The following is a 13,280-nucleotide window of genomic DNA, read 5'->3' as shown; positions in this document are numbered from 1 at the left end:
TTGACTGTGCCCTTGTCTTTAGTTATCAGGGCTTCTGTCTTCTCTAAGAGTTCTGCGATTTTTGTTTTGGGGATCCTGCATAGCCCTTGTGCAGTCAATTTCAATGCCCAGAAAAATTATGTTGGTGGCTGGTTTGGTCGTTTTTTCTTTTGCTAGGGGTATGCCCCAGTGAGCGGCCATTTCTTCTAGTTTTGCCAGGGCCGTGTTGCATTCTACTGAGTTCGCTGGGCACATAACCAAAAATTCATCCAAATAGTGAACTACTTTGGTCCCTGGTCTCTGTTTTTGAAAAGCCCATTGAAAAAAAGGAGCTGAACTGCTCAAATAGGGCGCAGGATACTGTGCACCCCATCGGCAGGCATTTGTCTACATAGAATTTTTTGTTAAAAGTGAAACCTAACCATTGCTGGGAGTCTGGGTGGACAGGCAATAATCTGAAAGCGGATTCAATGTCTAGTTTGGCCACCAGGGTGTTCCTGCCACATTCCTGTATGTGTCTTACTGCCTTTTGGAAGTGTGTGTAGGATACTGCAGATTCCGTGTGTGGAATGCCGTCATTTAGGGATAGGCCTTTGGGATATGATAGGTGGTGGATTAGTCTCATTTTACCTGGCTCTTTTTTGGGGACCAGTCCTAGTGGTGATATTATGTACTCTTTGAGGGGCATGTGGTCCCAGGGTCCAGCGATCCTGCCCAAAAGCAGCTCTTTCTTGATTTTGCTTTCCACTATTAGGGGGTTGTCCCTGCCTGATTTTAGGTTCAGTGGGATGTTCTGTGACCCTGTGCGATGAAATGTTATGAAAAAACCTTCTGAGAAACCCTGCCAAATGTTTTTGCTGGTTTCCCTGTCTGGGTATTTCGATAGTGCATCTCTAAAATTGTTTGGGTTGATTGGTGTATTACCTGTGGTCAAGAAGGTGGTCGACCCAAAGTGGTTGGCACTAGTCTTTTGGGTTTTTGGCTGGCAGTCTGGTGCAGTTGCTAGCTGCGTGGTCACTGTTGCAGTTTGTGCAAGTGTGTTTGTGCCAGCAGTCCTTGCCCCAAGAGCATTGGTTTTTCCCAAAGTTCCTGCATGGAGTGTTGGCTTTTGAACTATGGTTTTTATTTTGCCTTTCGGTATTGGACTTAGCCTCCCATGGCTGGTTTTTACAAAAAAGCTGTTCTCCCTTTTTGTGCTTTTCATTATCGCTATTTCTGGAAACTGTGTTTTTGGTATTTTTGGAGGAGTTCGGGGAGTCCTCATCCTCCGCTGGGGGTTCAGCATTTAACATGTAAAAATCGTTTTGGACCTCGTCCCATTCTATGACTGGCCTCTCTGACATGCTTCTCCTAAATCTGATGTTGTATGCTAGCTAGGTCTTCCCTTTCTGTGCGACTTTCACCTCACTTATTTTATTCATGTAGGCCCATATTTTTCTCCCATCATGGGGAAATTTCTCCTCATAGAGTGTTGCCAAAATGGCGAATGCGTGGAGCCAATTGTCCCAATTCTGTTCTACCTATGCATTTCTGGCTATGTCTTTCTCTTCTATCTTTTTAGGGTCTCTAAAAGCATCTTTTCCTTTGTGTTGGGCTTCTATTAATGAAAAGATTTCTATGAATTCTTTGGCCCATATGGCTTCTTTAATTGTGGCATCAATATTCCATGCAAGGCATCTTTTATATCTGTTCAGTATTTCATTCTGAAAGATTTCATTTTTAAATCTAATTGGTCATTGCATATCATTGCTATGTCTGTTGGATTGTTGTTGCTCTCTCCAGTTTGGCCTACTGCCACTGTTTTGGGAGTTGACCATGCCTTCAGAGCCCCTGTTGGGTCTGCCGTGATTGCTGTTGGTGCAACTGTAGGGGCAGTTGTTGGTGCTGCTGGCACTTGTGGCTGTGCTGAGGCTGGTGTTGGGATAGCTTGGCTTGTTGCTGTTGCGAGGGGGGGTCACCACTATGTTAGGTTCTAAAGTTATGTTGGTGTTTGCTGCCCCTTGCTCCCCTCTTTTGGGTAATCGTTTCTCCCTCATTTCCCGTAATAACTGCTGCATTTCAGACATGTTCTCACACAATTTTGCCAGTTTTTTGTTACCTTTCTTTTGGCTATCCGCCACTTTCTGTCTTTTTGACGGTGTAGTGACGTCATCTTGGTTGAGTGGCACGGTTATCCCATCTCTTGGCAGGCCGTAAATATTCTCCCTCGCCCAAGGCCAACCGTAATGTTCTGATGCTTCTATGGCTGCCAGCAGGTGTGGGGATTTGGGTTTTTGTGCTGGTGTGTTGGCATCCCGGGTTTTTCGTTTGGGACCCATGTTTTCTTTTACCTGTTTAGGTTGGAAAGATAAAAAGAAATGATCTTTGCTGTGACTGCAGACTCTGCACCGTTGCCAAAATATTGAGTTTCCTGTTCTTGGCTGTCTGATAGCTGTCTTTAAACTAATTTGGCCTTTATATAGCGCTATGAACTTTCAGCTATCTAAGCGCTGTTTATTAATAAAGCCATACAGTGTTGGTGTTTATTTTATCGATCTGCCGAGATTTCGAAACTGCGTTAGCAGATTTTGTAAACGTCAAAGAAAAAGCATGCTCTTGCTGTGCAACTTTGTGCCCTCTTTCTGTTGCACTGCCCCAATTTGCTGTCTCCCGTGCTGGGAAAGTGTCGGGTGATGTCTAAAACAAACAATTTGTAACCACCCCTTCAGAAATACTGGGGCTGGAGGTTTGACGAAAAAATGCCCCCCCTTTCACTTATGAAATCCTGACACTTACATAACTGTGTCACTGCGAAAGGTTATCTATACTAGGAATGTTAATTTCCCGGGCCGGGCTCTCCCTCTTGTGCTCCTGTGCTTTCTTCGTGTAAGAATAGCCGGACAGCGTGTGTCCCGCGTCTTGCTGGGGGAGCGGCTGACGCGGCTGTTTGTTTTGACCTACTCGCATAGGAAAACAAAATATCTAATGTGTTCGGGCGGGGCCAGGCGTAGTCGCTTACCCTGTAATGAAGACGTATGCTTGGGAAACGCTGCCGCCTCGCTGAGCCGCGCTGCTGGAATACTTCTGCTCTGTTCAGGTAATTGTTTTTGCTGCTTTCCGCGATTCCTCCCGGGAGACTGTTTTCTTAGTCAAATAAACTATGCATGCTTTCTTCGGGTTGAACAGGTCAATGTTCAAGAGGGAAAAAGACGCAGCGAATGCAACAAACTTTAAAAAAGGCTTAATAAGCAAAGGTCTGGAAGGCACTGAGTCAACAGTGCACCTCCTGTGTGTTTGGGTCCCCGTACAGGGTCCACAAACTAATTGTGTTTTCTCAGAGCAGCCGCTCTGTATTTATAAGACCCAGTGGAGCCCTGGGTCTTCGATATGTATAGTAGTGGGGGCTGTTAGGTGTCAGCCCCCGGCCGGATAGCCGATTGTCTGGCCCCCTGGGGGGGGGGCAGATCTTTGAACCTGATCCCTGCCTACCTGTTGGTTTCCTTAGGTGCTTAGCACCTAGATGCATGAAGGAAGGGTGAGGTGATTGCTCACACCTCACCCGTCCTCAGCATTGTGCTGGACAGACTGCGTGTCTCTTCGACTAGGGGGGGAGGAGAGGAGCAGAGGAGGGGGAGAGTTTGTGCTGCCCCTCTCCAGGCCTGCTGATGGTAACAGCAGTTACCCTGCCTCGCTTTGTGAGGCACTTCAGCATTGCCCATGACTGCATGTTTAGACTTTTCGTTTTATGCAGTATTTATGTAATGTTATCTTACTCCCCTTTTGTACCCCTCCAATCAACATGTTACTTCACTGGGATTTATACCATGCTCTCCTGCCATTTGCATGCACAGCAGTTACCCTGCCTCGCTTTGTGAGGCACTTCAGCATTGCCCATGACTGCATGTTTAGACATTTCGTTTTATGCAGTATTTATGTAATGTTATGTTACTCCCCTTTTGTACCCCTCCAATCAACATGTTACTTCACTGGGATTTATACCATGCTCTGCTGCCATTTGCATGCATAGTTTCAGGCACACTGGTGGATCTGAAAGAGAGAGGGGGGTATTGGACCAGGAAGATGAAAGATAGCTTTGATGTTTTGTTGATGCTTGCAGACCAGAACCGCATCTTTTCAGGTATGCTTCTAGGGGCGTAGATGCATTTGCTTCTACAGGGGTGTCTCCTGTACCACTGGCGCTGGGATGCACTGGCTGGGGCTGTAGTATGTAAGTTGGTTGTAAATGTATAGAGCTCTGTCGGGAGGGCGTTTCAATTGCCATGTGTGTCTGGCTTAGCTGGCAAACATTGTGTTTTGGAATATAGAATTTCACTGTGTTTGAGTGGGCAGCCATCTGCGGCTACTTCGATGGCTAAAGGGCACAGACAATCTTCATAACATGACATTAGCAAGGCATGAAAGGCATGCCGTAGCATTAGAAGTCATAGCTAAGCACAAACAAGCATTGGCAAAACCCCCGCTTGGGCTTGTGTATAGGTATTAGATAGGCCTTTATGGTCAGGTAGTATCACTGTGGCAGTGCCTGCAAATGCCTACCCTATGCCTATACCAAAGCCAAAAGTGTTGGCTTTGCCATTGCTAGTTCATGTAGCCCCACTGTGCGAAGATCACAACAGTGTCAGTTATGCTGCATTGCAGAGCATAGAAGTACAGCACTGTTGGGAGGCAGATGAATACTTCATCTATACCTGCTGCCCCTGCCCCGGCCCAATACCACACAGGTAAGAAACATTACTCAGTAAGGCAACCGTAGCACCCTTACCCAGGCAGGTACAGCAGGAGATGGATACAGTCTAAGCTGAAGATGGCATGAGTGTCGCGATATATTACACGGCACAAGCAATTCAGGCATCTCCTTCCCCTACAATGAATGTGGCGCACAATAAAATGCTTTATTTTATTATTTATACTACAAATCCTTTTTAGAAGACCTCCAACCCGTCTCACACGCACCTTTCACAAACACCCTGTGTCACAATGGACTAGGAACCAGGCCAGTGTGTATCAATAAGATATTTATTAATTTATTATTTAATGTCAAAGGAGAATCAACAAATTACAACAGCCACCAATGTTGTGGCAACACAAAATGCAATGATCTCTACAAAACAACCAGGTTAAGATACACGGTCCAATTACTTCCTTTTTTAATGGCAGAACACATGAAGAACAATTTACCACACAATGATAGCAATAGCTTTAAGCACTCGCCTGCAACACTAAACCCCCCAAACATCAATTGGACTTTATTCCTTTGAATGGAAGGCAGTGGCACGGAGTAAGAATACAGGGGGAAAATCGGTTTGGTGTGGTGCCCACAGAAACAAGATGGGGGGGCCAGCAAAGCAGGGGAAAAAATGTTTTTGGAGCACCAATGGGAGAATGGGGTTTTTAATTATTTCTCACAATTGCTATAGGAAAGAGAGAGAAAACAGGGTAAGTGACATTACTAATGTGTCATAGTTCTCGCAGAAGGGACTGGTGGAGTGTCACTAGTCCACTCCCATCTGTGTGCTTATAGGTTCAGAAAATGTAGGAGTGTTTTGGAGACATAGGGAGGGAACCACTCCATCATCTTCCTTCGACAAGGGGGCTGGGTCTGCTTCAGGGACAAAAAATCTCACTGCATGACAAGTGCCCTTAATCTCCATATTTTGACACATATGAAGGCATTTTTAACACTATATTTTTCAGTGAATCACCTAAGCCTCGCCCAGTGTCTGTGCGATATAATGGTGCAAAGATACAGTTTTTCTTCATTTACACCAAAATTATATCAGTCAAAAATATGGCACTTGGTGGGTGGCATATGAATCATGTGTTACATGTTTTATCAAATTTGCATGGTTCTCACATTCATACAGAGGCCACGTTAAGTTTTTTATCAATAACTTTTGATATGTTGGGCCCACAAAAATGTTTTGGGGTGACCAGAAGTGGCTAGCTGACACCTTTTCAGAAATCCTACCATGACTATTTTGCGACAAAGATTCCCAATTTTAGACAATGAAAACCATTTCTCACATGTTACACAATGAACGGTTAAAACCACTCCTTTCCAGGCCCGCACTCTTGCAAGTCCCTGTGCCTGGATGTGATGTGAAGAGGGGTTCTGTGTTGAGATTAGTTTACCATTCCAATGGCTAATGACCAGCTAATGCAAGTTTTCATTGCAGCTAGTGGGGCATGGGGTCATAAAACTGGAGAGCAGCACTGTCCTCATCTGGTTACACCGCAAAGAAGATCTCTGATGGAATTTAAGTTTGTATTTTTAAGAGAAGCCCTCCTGTTTGAAGTTTGCAGGCACCTCTTGGTTTCCAAGCCAACCAAGGGAAACAATTCAGTTTCACACTTGAAGAACTAACAGGCAAAGAGAGAGAAACAAAACCATGTCCCGCCCCCACTTAGCCAGAATTGCCTTTAACTCACATTTCACTTTACAATGAACTTTTTGAAAGGCATACAATTTTAACATGTATATATGTAATTGCAAAGTTGTTCCCTGCATATGGGGTTAAAGAAGAACATCATAATTACATTTTTAAAGGCTTGGTGTAATTCTGGCTTTGCAAAGAGTCACTTGGAAGCAAAAATCAAAATGACATTGTGTTGTTTTCAGTCGTAAAAAGGGCATTCATTTTACTGCAGCAGTTTAACCCAGTATGACAGAAACCAATTTCATATTCTAAAAATCTTGCATACATTTTGAGTATTACTTTAGTTTAAAGGGAAAAACGGAATTCTCATTTTATTTAATGTTAATGACAGAAAGGAATCTGCTTCACTGCACTGCTGCTCACAATGCTGACATCCCATCGAGTGTTCTGTGGACCGTGGTTTCTGCGAATGTTATTTCAGCTCTTCAATAATGTTGGCAAACTTTGTAATGTGTCTCTCCCTTATGCCTGGCAATTGCCATTTGTCTGCATCTCCATGTTTTGAGGCTCAAATTCACTCCTTTTTGCTTTGAAAGTGCAAGGCCTCATTTCCACATTATTCCGGTACAGGCCTTTTTACTTAGGGGCATGTCCCCCCTACTGACTCCGTCTTTTCTTTTGCTTATGGCATCCAGGGCTATTTCACCCCACATAATCTCCCCCCCTTAGCTCTTTGATGAGTTTATGCAGAGAGAAGAGCTAGGAGAGATTGGGGTGTCCATTTTGCATAGCCCGGGTTTGTCCCAGGAGTCTCCTTCAGAGCACGCCTGCTCTTGGGTTCGTTCCAGGACTCTCCTTCAGAGCTCATCTGCTCTTTTCCTGGTCCTGACGGAGTGGTGCTCTGGTCGGTCCTCCACTCTTTTCAGATTTTTATTTTCCTGTTAGGTGTTTGGTCCTGGGCCTCTCTCGTTCCGGCTGCTCCCCTCTGGCCTGTAGAGGCAAGGAGTTATTTTATCTGCCAAGAAGAATGGAGAGATTAAGTATTTCATACAATACCAATTTCCCAGGTAGGGACGTGAAAATTGACAACAAAAGAGCAGGAAACACATCACAACATATAACATTACAAACATTTTCCTTACATTCCCATCCTTCATAATTACTTCAAACTAAAGATAATTGTTCTACTCCCTGTAAATGTATGATTCTCCTCATCTGGATCCCAATTATTTACCTTTACTCTCTGGAGGATTCCGGGGCTCTACCCTCACTGGGTTCTTCAATCAGTCGCAAGTTCTGCCGGGGATGACAGCTCTTCAACTGATTGATGTGAGCCCATTTCTCTTCCATTTGTTCTGCTTTAGGGATGCAGATTTTATAGGCGACAGGTGCGACTTTAGCTACAATTTCAAAGGTGCCACGCCAGGAGGGAAGTAACTTCCACTCTTTGGTCTGGTACCACATCTTTGTCATCACCTCACTGGTAAAGAGACTTCCTCGGTCCAAATCAATCCTTTGGGGAAGGCTGAAACACGAGAAGACTTGATTGATCATCAGGGCAGCTGCTGTTTCTGCCTTGCAATTTGGGGCCGGGAGACATTCCACCCACTTGGTAAACAAGCATATCACGGTTAACATGTACTTGTTTCCTCTAGAGGAGCGAATCATGGGCACAATGAAATCTACTTGCAAATCTGACCAATGGAGTGTCATTGCCCTTTTCTGTAGGGGAGCTCTGTGTGTGAGGGAACTTGGCTGAAATTGCACACACACACAAGACACCCCTTCAAATATTGGTTGAGGTCCTGACCCATGTGTGGCCAGTATGCGACCTCTCGCAAGATTTCCAAATTTGTATGAAACCCCCGATGACCGGCTGTGGCCGCGTCATGGGCGTGACTTGACATCAGGCTTTGGAATTAAGTTGGGACCACCCACTGGTCACATCCAGAGATGGATCTCGGTACCAACAAACTGTCTTGGATTCAGAACATTTTGGAAAACTTCATCAACACCCGGAGATCCTCTTTTCCGATATAATCGGATTCGGTCAGAGGAAACTTCACAGGGTTTTCACAGTGTTGATAACATTTCCCAATAATCGGATCCCCTTTTTGTGATGTAATCAAACTCCAGTGGGCAGTTGAGAGTTCATTTTGGGCAAGTGTTTGGGACCTGTTGACAGCAGCGACCTGGATTTCACCCAACAGGGATTGCATCTCTAGGAAATCCCCATGGTTGGCTCCAGTTTTGGCCAATTGGTCAGCCAAGTAATTTCCGGTTTTGTCTGGTCCCTTTTTTCTGGAATGACCCTTGATCTTTTTCCAGTAAACAGTCATCTCATTAGAGGTGACCAGATCATCAATGGCTTGTATTAATTTCCCATGTTTGAGCGGTTTGTTTGCACACAGCATGCCTCGATTTTTCCAATTTATCTGCTGCTCCACAAAGACATTTCTGACATCTGAATCAGTGATTATGACCAGTTCGTGGAGTTGGTGTTGCACGGCAATGAGGATGGCTTGATGTACCGCCATCAACTCTGTCACTTGACTACTTCGGGGACCGATTTTGTACCCAGCAGAGGGCTCCGGGGCATCATTCACCCAAGCATTGCCAACGCCAGCCACCAGTTCTTTTTTCCCAGTTGTTGTCAACATGGTAGGAGCACCATCCACATTAACTGCGGGTATCCCCTGGCACGTGTCTTCCTCATAGACTTTGTGCGGGGAAGTCAGGTACGCCTCCATGTTGTCTTGGGTTTTTAAACTTTCATCCTCGAGACAGCGTTCTTGAGCACAATCATGCAAGTCAGCCAAACATTGCATAAGGGGACTCTTCTTGTTTTGGCTATATCTGACATTCACAGGAAAGCCTTGCATGGACAGAATCCAGGAAGTAATTCTGGAATTACTCACATTCCCTGCCCGGATTCAATCACTTTGGAGATACGCTGGTGAGGAGTGTCAAAGTCTGTGATACCTCCCCGTTCCCTCTCCTCACCTGAACCTTCTAAAGTGTCCTTAAATTCTTCGGATACTTTCTTCTTTTGTTTTTTTTTGGTTTTCTTGGATTTCCTTTCTTTTTTATCATGCAAATTAGGGTGAGCTCCCTCGGAGGCCACCGTGACATGCAAGGGAACAGGATCAAGATGAACCCCAAGGAGCAAGCTCCCACAAATGTCCAGGGAAAAACCTGAATTGGCAGAAAAAAACCCTGGGTGAGAGGAGAGTTCTGGCTTGTCAGAGAAGTATGCGACTTAATGAAAAGATGTCCTTTTAGTAGAATAGAATGCCTTGTCCAAACAATGCACAGCAGTAGAAGTCCAATCCAGGTAAGACCTCTGTGTCGCACAACATGGATACCACCTCCCCGTTGGTAAATAGAGGATGGCGGGATAGTTCTGTGTTATAGTTTGAAGAGGAGGAAGATACCAGCCAATACAATACCAGCAAATACAGTAACAGGTACTAACTGAAGAGACAGAGTCGGAATGGGCAGTCTGAATACATAAAAGAAAACAGAAGAAAACTGGAGAGAGCAGATACCAAAGGTTACCCCACAAAGAAGTGGAAGGTAGAGAAGGAACAACCAAATAGTCAGCACCGAGAGAGTGACATCCACACCCAAGAAGAAAAAGAAGAGGTAGGCAAAAGGGAAAACGACTGCGAGGACAGATATACATGAGAGGGAAAAACCTAGTTCAAATACAGAACAGCTCGAGGACCAAAAGGAGAACAGGTAAGGGAAACTGAAAAGAAACTAAGAGGGTAACTCTGGAATCCTGGATAGAAGGGGAAAAAAAGGATAGTTACACTTTCCGTAGACACAACAAGAGAGAAAGACATGGAGTGCCGTCCGTGCGGAGAGCAGCACGGATGCGAACGGCAGAGCCGAATAAAAGGGGCGTCAAAAACAGATACAAGGAAAAAGGCACAGACAGAAAAACAAGAATAGATGCATAGGCAAGGGAAAACTGGAACAGAGAGCCCGTACAAGTCAATCGTACAGCAGTGAGAGTCCAAGATGGGTACAACGCAAAGTGTATCCAGAAGTGACATCCTTTATAACTACGGCGGCCATTTTAGGAGTAGACTAGACAGCTGAATCCGATCAGAGCAAATGATACTCCCCAATCTCCATCTATGCAAGCGTTTCCAAGGTCGGAACGTGACAGTATGCTCCCTTCTCAACCCCACTCCACCCGGCTTGGCTGGATACAGGGAATGAAACCGTGGAACCAGTCGAGGAGCATGGATGTTGCGAGCTGGTTCCCAGGTCTGTTCTGCTTTCGAGTAGCCCTTCCAGTGGACAAGATACTGCACAGTACCTCTTCTGTACCTCAAATCCACCAATCTATCCACCTCATATTCAACTGGATTCTGATCAATGGTCTGTGCAACCGGAGGGATACTTCTTCCGTAGGGATCTTTGACGTAGGACTTGAGAAGAGACGTGTGAAACACAGGATGTACCCTCTGGAGCGGAGGAGACAATTTCAATTTCAACGCCATAGGGTTTATCTTAGAAATGATAGGGAACGGCCCAATATAACAGGGAGAACATTTCCCTTTGTGAACCCATCTAGGCAGGTACTTGGTGGACAGCCAAACCATAGTGCCAACCTCCCATTCAGGGTTTGGTCTGCGATTGCAGTCAGCCAGTCATTTGTATGTTCTACGACTCTCTAAAGATTCCAAAGCTCTTTTATGTACCTGTCGGAGAGTGGATAACAAGCTGTCCACTGTAGGAGAATTGGTAGAAGAGAAACCACTCCAAGGTAAATGATGGGGATCATAGCTATATGTGCAAAAAATGGGCTCATGTTGATGGTAGAATGTCTTGCGTTATTATACGAGAACTCTGCCATGGGAAGGTAGTCTGTCCAGTTGTCTTGTTCAGTGTTGCAAAAACAACGGAGATATTGTTCGAGAGTTGCATTTAACCTTTCTGTTTTTCCATTCGTCTGGGGGTGATACCCCAACGAGAGTGCCCTATGGATGCCCACCTGTTCACATAGAGAGGACTAAAATTTGGAGATGAACGGCGCCCCTCGGTCTGAAGTAATGGTTTGAGGGATAAAATGCAACCGTACCACCTCTTTGAGAAAAATCCTTGCTGTTTCTGGCACTGTGGGTTTGTTGGAAAGAGCAGAGAAATGCAACAATTTACTGTACGTGTCAACAGTAACCATGATGGATGTACAGTGATTGGAGGCAGGTAATTTGACGATGAAGTCCATCGAAATCTGTTCCCAGGGTCGGGATGGTAAACCACTCTGCTGAAGCAGTCCGAGTGGTTTCTGTCTGGACACCTTACTTGAGGCACAGACAGGACAGGCTTCGACAAATCTCTTAACATCTTTCTGCATGGTAGGCCACCAGAATTGTCTAGTGAGCAACTCCAAAGTTGCGTTTTGTCCTTTATGACCGGACATGGGGGTGTCATGACACCATTGTAGCACTTGCAACTGTAGAGAAGAGGGTGGCAAATAAAGGCCCCCTTCTCAGAATAGCATTCCGTTCGGATGGGAAGACCATCCGTTCAGATTCTTTTGGTGGTGTCTCCTACCTCTCGAATGAAGGGAACTACTGCATTTAGGTACAACTGGTTGGGAAGTAGAGATTTGTGACAGTCATACCAGACCACTCCCCTAGACAACGTATCTGCAACTACATTCTTGGTACCTGGAACGTAATTAATATTGAAATCGAAGTGTGAAAAATAATATGCCCATCTGGCATGACGGGAGTTCTTGTACTCCATCTGTTGTAGTACTTTTAGGTTGCGGTGGTCTCTTCTGACCAAAAAAGGATGAGCAGCACCTTGAAGAAGATGACGCTGCTCCTTACAGCTTGGAGAATGGCTAAGTTCTTTTTCTAGAACAGAATAGTTCTGTTCGCTGGTGGTCAAAGTGAGTGGATAGTATGCCACCGGGTGTTCAGTTCCTTCTCTTGGATGAGTACCGCCCCAATAGCCCCACCTGAGGCATCTGCTTCCAGTATGAAAGGTTGGGTCTGATCGGGCTCTATCAATACTGGGGCAGTGGTGAACAAGGTCTTAAGAACCCGGAAGGCTTCTTGAGCAGCTGTGGAGAACGTAAACACTACCCCCTTTTTGAATAAGGAGGTAATTGGCAGGATGATGTCCAAGAAGTTATGGATGAAACATCTATAAAAGTTGGCCAGTCCCAAAAACCTCTGTACCTCCTTCACTGTTGTGGGTTGTTTCCAGTTCAGAATAGCCTTAACCTTGTCTGGGTCCATTTGGACACCTTCTGGGGTTAGGATAAATCTTAAGTAAGACACCTCAGATGCCTCGAAGGTACACTTCTCCAGTTTGACATACAATTGGTTCAACTAGAGCCTTCGTAACACCTCTCTCATGTGTTTACAGTGTTCTTCCAAGGACAAAGAAAAAATAAGGATATCGTCCAAGTATACCACCATCGACGAGAACAACAAATCTGCAAATATCTTGTCTATGAATCTTTGGAATATTGCTGGGGCATTCACAAGGCTGAAAGGCATGACTCGATATTCATAAAGACCCTACGGCGCCTTTAAGGTGATCTTCCATTCATCTGTGCCTTTTATGCGCAGCAAATGATACGCTCCATGGAGATCCAACTTGGTGAAGTATCGCGCCCCTCGTACCACCTCAAGTATGTCCTGAATGAGAGGCATCGGGTAGCGATCCTGAATTGTCAGCTGACTAAAGCCCCTGTAGTCTATGCAGGGTCTTAAATCAGAGGATCCCTTTTTTGAGATGAAAAAAGAGACGCTCCTCCTGGGGACTTACATTCTTGAATAAGGTCATTATGTAGATTGGCTTTTAGGTACTCCTTGAGTGCCTGTTTCTCCGGAATGGAGAGATGAAACATACGTCCAAACGGAATCTGAGCCCCTTCTTTGAGCTCTATGC

This window comes from Ambystoma mexicanum, chromosome 13 (assembly GCF_040938575.1).
Source record: "Ambystoma mexicanum isolate Mex_15411 chromosome 13, UKY_AmexF1_1, whole genome shotgun sequence".
In the NCBI taxonomy this organism is placed as follows: Eukaryota; Metazoa; Chordata; class Amphibia; order Caudata; family Ambystomatidae; genus Ambystoma; species Ambystoma mexicanum.
Note: the sequence above shows the minus strand (reverse complement) of the source record.